At 40.1% G+C, this 13,569-nt stretch overlaps 1 protein-coding gene across 4 annotated transcripts in view; it reads left to right on the top strand.

The window, feature by feature from the left end:
• The first annotated feature begins 2,053 nt into the window (after window positions 1-2,053).
• The window catches only part of RASGEF1C (RasGEF domain family member 1C), a 112,192-nt gene continuing 100,676 nt past the window's right edge, over window positions 2,054-13,569 (top strand). For 3 of the 4 annotated variants that reach the window (XR_014174431.1, XM_081941976.1, XM_081941975.1), the window contains exon 1: window positions 2,054-2,334. The gene's annotated coding sequence lies outside the window, so the exon portion shown is untranslated. Of the gene's footprint in view, window positions 2,335-12,185; window positions 12,219-13,569 lie in introns of those variants that run through there. The other variant, XM_081941977.1, reaches the window with a different exon arrangement.

Genomic DNA, 13,569 nt, shown 5'->3' with positions numbered 1-13,569 from the left:
TAGTTATCTTTTTCTTTTTCTTACAGTGTCCCACTATATTTTAATTACTAAATAGGATGACACAAAGATAAACCATCTGCATCTTCATAGCGCCACCAACAGCCTACACAAATCCTTCGATTCAATGGTCTTTAAAATGACCTTATTCAGGTCTCTTCTTCCCGACCCTTCACATGTTTTGGATCTACAGAACTGTGATTATTTTATCTCCCACTCTTGGATGCCAATTCCTGCCATCCTTCTTCAAGCCTACTAAATGTATCTTACAGTGGTGCTCATTCAGATTGCTTCCAGGCTATTCTAGAAGCCAGGAATTTGTAACCATGCTTTTAAAATCATCGTTGGCAGGAAAAACACAGTTCAAACTATCGGTTTGGACATTATTTATTTATTATACTTTGGAACCACCCATCTCCCTCCTGAGGGTTGTATACAATAAAATATCAAAACATAACAACAGTATATAAAAGGTAGAACATTTCTTTTAGAAAGTCAAGGATGATTAGAAATTAAATTAAAAATTAATTAAAAGGCAAAAAGAATGCTTTCAGGATACTACCGGTAACCAACCCCACAGCTGCCTGCTACGCTGTGCTCTCCATGCAAGGCTGCAGAGACACGTTTTTTTTCTCCTTTCCAGAAAGCATCTGACAAGGAAAACCAGTAAAGATGCTTAAGTACTGTAAAGTACTGCCATTTGACTCATGGCAATCACATTTTTGGTTTCTCCAAGGTGATCTGTCCCTAACCGCCTTAATTGAGTTCACGGCTACTAGTTGTCGTCTTCTCCTTCCTTCCAACTTTCCTAATATTAGAGACTTTTTCAAAGAGTTGGGTCTTTGAATAGTAATGTGTAGAATAGGATAGGATAATTGGAGCCTGATCATTTTTGCTTCCAGTGAGAATTGATTTCTTCAGTGATCCATTGGTTGGGGGCTTTGTGGGGAGAAGGAATGGCTATCCACATGAACAAGGAATAAAATTGAAAGACAGGAAGAAGAAGGGGCCAGTCTTTCTAGTGATGAAGTTACAGGCAGTTCTCGACTTACAACAAATCATTTAGTGACCATTCAAAGGTACAACACAGTGAAAAAAGTGTACTTATGGCCATTTTTCACACTTACAGCCATTGCAGCATCCTCTGGCCACACGATCAAAATTCAGACACCCAGAAACCGACTCATACCAGTTTTTATGACAGCTGCAATGTCCCAGGCTCATGCCATCCGCTTTTGCGACGGTCTGACAAGCAAAATTAATGGGGAAGCCAGATTCACTTAACCTCCTTGTTACTAACTGAACAAGTGCAGTGACTCACTTAACGACTGTCGCAAGGTAGGTGGTAAATTGGGGCAAAACTCACTTAACAAATGTCTCATTTTGCAACAGAAATTTTCAGTTTAATTGTAGTTGTAAGGCGAGGACTACCTGTACTAATTTGTCTAAAATCAAAGGAAGGTTCGCTTTTTCACAGAACTGCTTCCCTGGCTTTTAAGGTTAGAGATTTTAGCATAAGAGGCTGCAGGACTGTACCATAAGCAGCCACCTCAGCTAAGAAGCTCTAAAATCTCAGAAGCAACTAGTGGAGCTTCATGAAATAAATCAGGGCACCTACTTCGCTCGCTTTAGAACATTCTCCATTTCCTTGACGCTCGCGCAATCAAGGCCCCTGTCTTAGACAATCAGCTTATTTCTTTTTCCTTTCAGGAGGAAGAATTGTCCGCAATGGATCGGAGCATTTTAAAACGTAGGTGACACGATTTTAGGATTTGCCGGCAGACCTTTCCTTAAACACACAAACTAATTGTCGCGGAGCCAGTCGTGGCTGGGCGTCCCAGGGACAAACCGCAGAAGGGAAGCGAAGAGGCCCGTCCATTACGTAAGCGACACCTGTCCACCCCAGCTTGCCGCGCTCCTCTCTTATTGGCTGTCCACGGCCGCGGGGGGTCCGCCTCAACACGTGCCTGGGAAAAGCAGCAAAGCCCGGCTTCAGCCGAGGCCAGACGCACTGAAGAGGCTGGGAGGCGCCCCCCTTCGCGGCCCGTTTCCGCGCACGGCGGCCAGGCGGCGCTGCACGCCTCCTCCACCCCGGCTCGGTCAGCTCGGAGGTGCGGCACGCGTGTTGGCCGCAGCCAGCGTCTTGCAGCGAGAGCGGCGGTGGCGGCGCTGTGCAAGTGGCTGGCTCCTTAAGCGCCGGGCAAAGCGGGCTGAGCTTCCGAATCCCCTGGCAGGCGGAGGAAGGATCCGGCCGCCGATCTCGAAAGCTCGGAAACCCTTCGGGAACTCCCTCTGGCTCTCGATGGCGCTGAGCGGAACGAGGAGCACGTAGCCGGGGTGAGTAGCGGCACCTTTCCTCGCCGTCGATCTCTTCCAGGTGGCCGGTGGGCGGACGGTGCCTGCCGCCTGGTATTTCGGGGCGGGCGCCCGTCCACCTCCCTTCCATTCTTGCGCTCATCACTTACGCAGCGGGTGCTAAAGCTTCCGAGCATCGGTGACTCCCCCCTCAAATCTCTTCCTGGCCAGGGCTCTTTCCTGACTCGAAGGTCTCGCACTCATCTCGCCTTCAGCTGTGGGGAGGCAACCTTTGCGGGCTGGGACCGCGGGCAGGCAGGCCGGCGCCGATCGCCATGTCCTTACCTGGCGTCTCGAGGGAGGCACCTTGCAGCGGCTAAGCGATAGTGGCTGGGCAGGGCAGGGCAGGGCATGCCTTTTTCAAATGTTTGGTCGTGCTGGAAGGGAACTACTTAGAACCCTGGATACACACGTGTGTGTGTGTGTGTGTGTGTGTGTACGTACGTGCTAGGCACACATACACTTTAGGTAAGAGGATGATTAGGGCCCTAGGGTATGGGCAACCATGCTGGTTGCCAACTCGGGTTGAGAAGCCGGTCCTAAAACGTGGGTCCCTTACACTTTTACGATTAATGAGGAGAAACTTTTAATTCAAGTAATACATTTCCTTTGACGTCTGGGTTGGAAACGGAAAACACGAGCCGGTGGGACTTCTTTTATACAGTATCTGTAAGGAAGATTGGGCTGCCTGGGAGTCACCCAAGATAAATGAAGTTGACCTCCTATTGTTCTCTGGGAAGGGTGATCGAGCCCCTTCTGGCCTGCCTGAGACTGGAAAATCCCGCAATATCCATTGGACTGAGTTTAATGGAAGAGGGGAAGGGAATCTTTCTCAAAGCTGCTAAACCAAGGATAACTGTACTGATAAAGGAAAATATTTGTAGCTCAAGGTTTCTTGGTGCTTTCTGAATATGGTTGTTTTCTTATCAATGTTACGTTATCCAAAGTAGGTAACACCATCAGGGTTAATCCATCCCTTATTAACACTGATGATGTTATCTAGTTTGGATAATGAAATCTCTGCAAGAAAACAACCAAGTTCAGAGAGCATCAAAGACCTCTTAAACATGTAACCATATATTAGTTGACATTCTCTAGGCTTTGACACCTCATATGGGTAACTGTTCTTAAAGGAGAACATTCTCTTTGCTGCCTCCTTGTTAGGGTCACCCATTGTTTGGAAATACTCACCTTTAACCTAGACCACAATTATTTGCTGAAAAAGCTGCAATTCGCAGAGATGTCACTTGCCCCCATCTTTTCAAAATATTTTGTTGCCAAAAGAGGCTTGTGAATCCTGGCATATTTCGTTTGCCTTGTATATGCTGTTGTTTGCTTTCAAATAGGTTTAGGTTCGTTTCTTTGTTAACTTTGTTCACCTGAATTCATCATCATTATCTAATCCTTTAACACATGTTTTAAAATCTGATTCTAGTCATGTTAGCCAGAAATAAGTACCTTGCAGTTTCAGGGACTGGTCCATATCATGTGTCCAAAACAAGCGTGAGATATGCAGATCAAAGACGTAAAAATAAATACACATATCAAATGCAATTTAAGGTATAATTTTACATATTTAGTTGGGATTAAATTTTACAAGACATAGTAGATTTTAATTCCAGGTGTATGTGCCATAGGGTTGCAGTGACTGGTGTTACTTCTATTTTGGCTCATATGCTGGAAGCCTAATGACAGGCTTCAGCTTAAAAAGATTGTCTTGCAGCTTGCTATTGTTAAAATAAATCATTATTTTTACTTAGATCTTAGTTGCAGAATATAATTCATCTTTGAAAAACTTGTTTAAAATTAATGTCATGTACTATCTCAGTTCAGGCATATTTCCCAAGAAGAAAAAAACTACTTGGTTTGGAACTGTGCCTCCTTGTATACTTAGCAAATGTTGTACACCTAGCTTGAACTAGGTAAGAACTAATCCATTGAATAAATAAAACTCAATTTTTACAACCCTGAAGTCCCTATTTGTGGCAGAGTCAGGATGATTGGCTGGAGCTTAGCATTTATTGGCTGGATGCCCTCCCAGATGCCTGTGTGGAGTTTGCAATAGATATTTTTTCTTTGCATTCTAGGAGAGAAATATCTGCCACTTAGGATTGAACTCTCAATCTTCCAAGTGGGAGGTGGGCATCTTCACCATCAGGCCATCACGGCATTCAATCCATTCAATAAATTAAGAAAATACATTCTTGGAAAAGAACTAAATCATACAATAAAGTTCTTGCAATTTTTTTTCTATAAACACTTTAAAAATAGAATACGGGCAATATGTGTTATCATTGCTATTAGTTAATTACTTGGTATGGAATGAATTCTGTATATTCAGTGAGGAATCAACTTTACTGTACCGCAGATGTTCGCCTATGATAATTAAACTACAATGGAACAACTGTTGTATATTCCAACCTAGCGATTAGTTTAATTCTTTGCTTTGAAAATAAATGAATGCAGTATCATTCTATTTTTTTAATATGAAGAAACTGAAATACTGTGGTGCATCAACTGTTTTGATTAGCTTTTCGTTTATTGTTTGTGAGAGTAAAAAAATAAAGATGTTCTCAACATGAGCCTAACTCAGCTGATCATTGTATGGATTCAAATCGGTAGGTTTCCTGCAATACTGAAATGGTGATCACAAGACCTTGGGATGTTGCAGCCATTGTAAATCACATGCTGGATGCCAAGCAGCCAAATTCTGATCATGTGACCATGGGAATGCTACAATAATTGTAAATGTGAGGACCAGTTTGTAAATCACTTTTTTTCACTGCTGTTGTGACATCGAAGAGTTTGTAAAATGAATAGTTGTAAGTCAAGGACTACCTGCATTAAAGTGATTTGCTATTGGCTTCTTCGGCATTCTTTCTAATTCAGTTTACCATCTTGGTATCCCATAGTGATCTCTTACTTTAATATATATAGCCTACTTAGCTTTGAAGTCCAAAGGAGATCAGCCAGATATGCCACCTAAGTCACAGCATCTATTTATTGTAAAGGCAGGAGACACTAAGCATTGTATTTCAGATAGACTTTTGCCTTACTTAAACACTGCATAATTGATTTGTTAACAGAAATATTAACAATTAAAGTTGGTGAGATATGTGTTCATAGTTTATACCTTTTAGATGGCTTAGGACTGTGCTCTTCTTTTAATGTGCTTGAGGTAACAGAGCCCTTCATGCAAAACGCATCTGAAATTTTAGAATACTCTGAACAGTTTTGAGTTTTCCAGGAGCAATAAGTCAATCTAAATCATTCCCTGGTTGAAAAAAAATACACTGTCGGTAGAGGAGGGATAGGCAATATGCTGCCTTGCAGTTGTTTGAGATTGATGGGAATCAAAATCTAATAGTATAGTAGCATAGAGTTATGAGAATTGCAATGCATACTGTCTAGGAGACAATGGTTGTACTTCCTTGCTGTATTCAATGATTTATTGATTTCAGTATGTGTTTGACATAAAAATCACTTCTAGAGATATATAGCCTGTGAGTCTTGGGTTCCATAGGGTTGAACTTGTAATTTTACACCTTAAACCTAGTGGGCTTTCAGTGTTCCCTTCTTCAGGCAATAATGAAAAAAAATGGCTTACACGTCATTTTAGAAAAAGAAATACTAGATGCATATAGCTTTGCACTTGACTGAAGTTGTGTCATTTTTGCACGTGCTTTGAAAACTTCTATTAAATAAATGGATTCTTATCTCATACCTGTGACCAAAGGCAACTCAGTGTAGAAACATTAGATTGCAGCTTAACATACCTGAAGACAATGAGAAAGGTTGTACAACATGCTTCAGTTTTTCATTTGTGGACTTTGGCTCAAAAAATCCTTTTAGCTTTTCTGGTTCTACCACTATATAACCTATTTATTTACTTTTCAAATCTCTAAGTTCCCTTCATCCCCTAACGACTCTGGATATTGTACAATGTTTTTAAAAAACCCAATTTAGAAGAGATCAAAAGAATGATAAACATATGATTGCTTGATACAAACAGTTCCTATAAGAAGCCTGCCGGATACCTCAATCCCAGGTCTTGGGAAAAAGCCAGGGTTTTAGGGTCAATGGGATCTAAGTTGCTAACGCTGTTCATAAAGATTGGACAGAAAGTATAGGAAAGAAAGCCAGACCATGGGCCATCAGGGGCTTTATTGGTAATAGCCAGCACCTTGAATTATATCTGGAATCCACTGGTAACCAGTTCTGTTCACAAAGCAGAGAGATAGTATTACCATATTTTTCGGACTGGAGTATAAGACACACCAAGATTTTGAAGAGGTACATTTTTTTAAAAAAAAGGGTTTTGCCCAGCAACCCACCCCTGCTCCCAAACCCTCTGCACGCCACATTTTTGTGAATAGGGGGCATGCAGAGAGTTTGGAAAGCCTGCAGAGTGCTTCTGGGGGCTTAGGAGGGCAGAAATACCACCACTTTTGTGGAAAATGGCCCCTTTTTCACTTTTTGTGCCCTCCCCGTCCCCCAGGAACATTCTACAGGCCTTCCAAACACTCTGCATGTCCATTTTTGTGAAAAATAGGATGCGAGGGGTGGGATTTTGGGAGGCCAAAAATGCTGTATTCAGTGTATAAGACGCACCCAAATTTTCACTCTCTTTTTTGGGGAAAAAAGGAGTGTCTTATACTCCAAAAAATACGGTATGTGATCACACTGTGGCATGCTCATAACTACCGTACCTGTGCTGCTACATCTAGACCAGTGGGTCTCAACTCTCCTAATGCCGTGACCCTTTAATACAGTTCATCATGTTGTGGTGACCCCCAATCATAAAATTATTTTTTGTTTTCTGAATTTTTTCAAAAATATGTGTTTTCCGATGGTCTTAGGCAACCCCTGTGAAAGGGTCATTCGACCCCCAAAGGGGTCCCGACCCACAGGTTGAGAACCAGTGTTCTAGACCATTTACTGCTTCTGAGTGGTTTTCAAAGCACTTCCATTGCAGTACTTCATACAGAAAGCAACCAAAATGAGAGACTGTCTAAAGACTCTCCAAACCAAGGATAGTTGCAATTGGTACAACAAATTCTTTATTGCAAAGCTTTCTTGGCCACAGTTTCTCCCCTGAGCAGTAGCTGAAAGTTCAGGAAAACTCAAAGGGAAAGTAAAGAACTGAACTCTGTTCAGGACTAAAGCATCTCTGGGACTAGGACTGAATAGCCTAAATATCCTTCAGATTAAGCATGAGTCTGCTCCTTCCCATCTAGATACCTACATCCTCAGACACTGAGACAAGACTTTGACATCATTGTTTGGTTAGTTTGTGGGTTGAGATGCAAAACTTGAGATTGATGATACCTGACCCCAAACTAATAGATGACCAGACCCAGCAGCCTCATGTAGATGTCAAATAGGAAAGGCAAGTGTATTAGCACTAGCACTTAGTCTTATATATCGCTTCACAGTGCTTTACACCCTCTCGAAGTGGATTACAGAGTCAGCATACTGCCCCCAACAATCTGGCTCCTCATTTTACCCACCTCAGAAGGATGGAAACCTCAGTCAGTCTTGAGCTGGTGAGAATAGAACTTCTGGCAGTCGGCAGAATTAGCCTGCAATACTCATTCTAACCACTGCACCATCACAGCTTTTCAAGCCTTGTTTCACTACAAGTGTTAGAGTCCTCCGGGTTGATCTCTCTCCCCTCCTAGTACCACATGGAACCGATCACAGAGAAAGGAGGAGGAGCATTGCAACGCCATGCCCCCCCCAATTTCTAAACCATGTTGAAAGGGGGAGTCAATTTTTATAGGCTCCTCTGGAGCTATAACTGCTCCCCCTTTCAACAACCTTCCTTAAAAAGGGAAGATTGGGTGAAAATTGTCCAGGATGGGTGGCTCCAGTAATTCAATTACTTGAAGACTGTCCAATGGTGTTCAAGCTTGGCATATATTAATTAAAATGATCCTGTTTGTGGGGATTATAAAGCAACCACATTTTTTTCCGAAGTAATTTTTTTCATAATGATTTACTGCTGAAAAGACAGCTGGGTAGAATCAGATTCAGAAGCAATTAACGAAAGTTTTTAAAGAGGCCTTTAGGCATAATTAAGCAACATCTCACATTTGGGCTATTTCCATTGAGTATTTTTCATTTGTAAGTTATTTATGTTTAGTTTGTTATATTCTTACATAATTTATAATGTTTACAGAACTGTTTTGTGGTTAAGTTTTTTTCTGCCATCCATTAATTTTATTTTTATCTTTGTTCATTATGAAGTCATAGTTCAAAGCCAGCTTTCTATATGTAGTATTAATAGTGATCTGATAGAGAACATTGATTTTGCTAAATAAGATTGGTCTGATAGGAATGCATAATTATGCTTTGGGACTTAGTACAAGTGCTGGCTAAGAAGAATATTTCTGATTCTGTAAACATTTTTCTCAAACTATGCATGGCCAATCATTTATCTGGTTTAACCACTGTTACACAGAACACATGAAATTGATAATGAGGCTTTAAGATGCTGGAAAATAGCATTTGGAGCAAAGCTTTGTACTAGCCTAGAAAAGAATAAACCACTTTAACTCTTAAGCTGAAGGCAATCTAGGGACATAGCATATGAATGAAAACGCAAATGTAATTATTGCCACCTAATATCTCTAAATGATTAACAAGCATGGCAAATGCAGAGGTACAATTCCTAATCCATGTTTGCAGGCTGCCACTGGTATATAATGTATGGTAAATCAGACAGCACACAATAACGCTAAAGAAGTATGAACACAGGAGATTTAGCTGGAGTCTTTCTTGAAGATCCAACGTTTCTCAACCTGACTCAAAGAGACAGTGTACTGTAATTAAGATCATTTTGTCACTCACACTGGCAAAGAGACCAATGTTAGTTTGGTTTGAAGCCTAGGACACTCTCACTGCTGAGGAGACAAAGGCATACTTTAGAGACAATCTTAGCAGTGAGAAAGTTCCAAACTTTGAAACTTTCTGGTTCTTCTAATTGTTTAAGTATTGCCCAATTAATATCTGTTTTTCCTGGAGGCTGTCCATAATCCAAGATGCCGTTTTTCACTGGTGGATGACTCCTGCTCTACATTACCTTCCTTCCAGCATTTGTAGGCCCCAGCTTATAGTGAGACTATGAAGTCACATCGAAAACTGAAAGGAAATATTAGCATGCTGGAGAGTTCTTTGAAGGTTTTGACCACATCTGTTTGTGTTCCCGAAGGCAAGCTACTTACCACTTCACACTTTGAAATCAACCACATATGGCACACTCCAAAATTAAGATCAGCCCTTCGTGTGTATTGGGATGGGGTGGGGTGGGGAGAGATGGTGTCAAGAGAAATCTGGAGTTTTCATCTCTTCCAAGAGATGTCAGTCTATCAAACTCCAGTCTTTTGAGTGATTTTGCCCTAATGGCAGCCACATGGGTCATGGAATGAAAAGTAGAGCATTTGCTGAGCAGCTTTTGCATATTACAACCATCATGGAGAGCAGCTTCTGTGCAGAACCTTTCAAGTGGCTTCCCATGTGGAAGAGGGATCAGGACAGCTGCCTCCAAAGAACACAACATGGAGCGATTTCTTATTTAAGGCTTTCCAAGTGGTTTCCCATGTGGGAGGTGTAACTGAAAAATACTTGGTGACCCACAAGAGCAAGGGAGATCAGTTTTTTTTCTGTTGGAGCAAAATTTAAAAGTTGATTTGTGCAGTTCACAACTCTCCAACATAAACCGACTGTTTATATTTTACATTGGGATATTTTTATGTAACCTAATCATGCAATACTTGGAGTATCATTTCTTTTTCTGAATAATGGGACCAATAGTAGCATACCTAACTTTGAAAGGTAATGTGAAGCCTAATTACTTTTGTCATTTTTTTTGTAGATGAAAGGCAGCCTTTGTTAATTAGAAAAGTATTTCCTGATGTGTACAGAGGGAGTATGAAACATCTTGATTAAAAACTGCATGTATTAAAACTACTGGGAAGTTTTGCTTCCTCCATCTGACAGTTTCTGCTTTCATCCAGATGATTTCTAGGAGTTCTGGCTTTAATCGATTTTCATGTAATTGCCTGTAGATTAAACCTCACGCTTAGAAGCTTTGTTGCTCCTGCAGAATCTGAGTATTCAAAATATGGTAAAGATAGTACAATTGTGCCATTTGGAGATCATTTCTTGGGAAATGCCTTATGGAGAGAGATGGTTGCCAAGCAGCTAGAGCCTATGTCAAGGCTATAAATATTGGAATAAATAAATAATGCAACTACGTGTCTGGGGAATACAGAACAGGCTTATAATTGAATGGAAACAGGCTCAAGTACAGCATTAGTAACTGTTGCACTCTAGAGTGGCAAGGTCTATTTGCACTTCCATGTTTTGCTTATTAATTATTGGTGTGTGTTATTTTTTACTTTGCAGAAAGGGTCATAATACTAGAAGGCTGCATATGTGCAGTAATATGGATGGGTTTGGGAACTAATGGTGCAGAACAACTTTATGGCCATGAAGGATTGCATTTAATGGATATTCACCCAGCCATAACTTCTATCTGATCCCATGCTAGCCTGAAATGTTTCATTTTATTCTTGAGGAAAGGAAGAGAGATGTGTAGGTACTACAGCAAGCAGAAGTTGCTACCCAAACAAGGAGACTTTTTTTATTGTCAGGATGGATCAAAGGTGGTTGGCACATGGCAGCCTTAGCAAGCCACGTGTTATCCAGCACATATCATAATATTGAGCCACGGCTTGGTAGGCAAGTGATATTGCTTCTGACATTTATCTCGTATCTTTTCTGGCTCAGATGTTGCCTTTTCTCCCTGCGTTTGTTTAACTATATTTAAGCATATTTCCAGCTCTATATAAATAGAGTCTGGCTAACATTTAAATCCATAGATATTCAGTTGGGATTTTACTAGTAGCAGTTCAGGGCCAAATTAGATGATAGAAGAAATGTGTGATCACATTCCAGGTGCTCTTTTTTAAAAGGCATGTGGTAATATGCAAAAGAGAGTTAAGTACTCCTTACCGCTATATCTGCATTGGTATCCCAGGAAATTTTTCTTTCTGTTCTGCCAAGCTTACATTAGCCTTATGAAGTGTCTATTGAAACACTCAGTCATCCAGGTCATGGTTGTCCCAAAGATGCTTTTTCAAAAGGCAACTGGACTTTTCTTTGTTTTTTTCTCTTGAGGATGTTTTGCTTCTCAGTTCTGAAGAAGTTCCTTGGATGAGAAGCAACAAAAAACAACACAAAGAAAGTCCAGTTGCTTTTTGAAAAAGCACCTTTGAGACTTATGAAATGTTGTTAAGTACTCTCACCTCTTTAGGCTCTGGTAGTTTTCAGTACAATGAAATTGCCGATCAATTTCTAGGGTGTATATAGTATCAGTGCAGGCAAAGATCCATATTATTGACTGTTGCTTCCCACAAAATTGTACAGTTTTTTTTAAAAAAAACCATACAAAATAAGATGTCCACCTTAAAATTTTTCTTTCATGTTGGTTTATATGTTATTAATTAATCATGAGCTTCCAATTACAATTTTGAAATGATACACATATAGATTTGCCACATCATTGAGAACTAGAATTGGACCCTCTCCAATTCCAATCACTAAGTTGGACTCTTCATTATGAAATCAGCATCTGCTGATCTTGGGAACTCTTGACATGTCATGTAGAGCTTACACCTATTTCTGAAAACCTGTTTTCCCCTTGTAGAAATCTCCTTGGCTTTTGTTCAACTTAGGTTTCTCACGGTTTGGTGAGATCACATGTGCAACATCTGCTGGACTGTTCTTATCCTTCTAACTCATTTTCCAGTCTACTGGTTGGACAACAGCTGAACTTTGCAGTAACACTATATAGCTGTCAGGTATGATATGAACAAATGGGAAGCATCTGACTTGAAGCATGCATCCAGATTGAGAATCTTCTGTGTGACTTTAGGAAAATGTTAAATTTAGCAACTAAGAAAATTGTTTGCTGGGTCTGAATTTGTTTCTAGCATCATGCTTGTATCTGTTGTTTATCTATGTGACAGCTTAAACAAACTTATTAACAAGTTATACCAATAACGTATGAGATTCTCCATACAGAATGCCTTCTCAAGAAAAATCTTCACCTTATTGACTGTCTAAACCTTCTGTTCTTCTCGTGAACTTTGCTGCTTTCAGCACTGCCTGGAAATACCTATTTATTCACTGTCTTCATAGTTCTACAGAACTACAGCTTTGCTCTGAACTACATCAATTGCCCTGGTTTAGGGGTGCAAGAATATTTACTTTAACTGTTGTTGAGCTGCAGAAATTCAACAGATTATACATTATACCTTTTTGCTTTGCTTGATGAAAATGGTGCCAAACTAATTCTCTTTCTAGAAGCATTCTTTTTATTTGATATAACACTTTTGAGATTACCCACTGTAGCTTGTTTGCACCATATCTGAGAAAATTAAAGAGTAGTTGCCTATTTTTCATCTTGTTGTGAGAGGTCCTTGGTGCTCTCGGAGCTTGGTTGTCTTCTTCCAGATGTTTCATTACCCAAACTAGGTAGCATCAGCAGTGCTAATTAGGAATGGGATTTGCTCTCCGTTTATATTCTATATTCTATATCAATTTATATTTTAGTGGCTTAGTCAGGGTTGGTGGAGTTGGTCTTAGAGATTTTTTGGTTGCGCTGTTTGTTGTTGGTTTGGCAGTTCCTTGATTGCTACACTGGTATTGGTAAAATATATTTACTTTTTGATTGTTAGTCTGATGTTTTTGTTTTGTTTTTTGTTTTGTTTTTGTCCATTGATGACAAAGTCTGTTCATATCAGCACAAAGGGTATTCACATCTTATGCTTCATATATGGAGTGTTTTAGTCCTTTTTAAGATGATCCTTCTTTTGAGATACATGGTATAGGCATTTCCATATGAATCTTTCTTCTGAGAACTACCCATAATAATAAAAAAGTAAAAATAGATTTATGAAATGTGGCAGCAGCTTTTGCTATCAGATCAGCTTCTCTTTGTTTTTGCTGCTCATGGGCTGTAGAATGATAACAGTGTGCATTGGAAGCATTTCTGATCTGTTCAAAAATATTGAAGAATTTCCAAAGAATCTAATATGAATTCTAGGCAAAGAGATTACCTTTCTTTCCTTTCACACATCATGGCTCATTTCTATGAACATTTGTCCTTGCTTTAAAAATGTCAAGTAGTATATAGAGGTGTTCATTTTG

Source organism: Natrix helvetica (assembly GCF_964273705.1).
Source record: "Natrix helvetica genome assembly, chromosome: 1".
NCBI classification, from domain to species: Eukaryota; Metazoa; Chordata; class Lepidosauria; order Squamata; family Natricidae; genus Natrix; species Natrix helvetica.
Note: the sequence above shows the minus strand (reverse complement) of the source record. Positions and strands in the feature narration are given on the sequence as shown.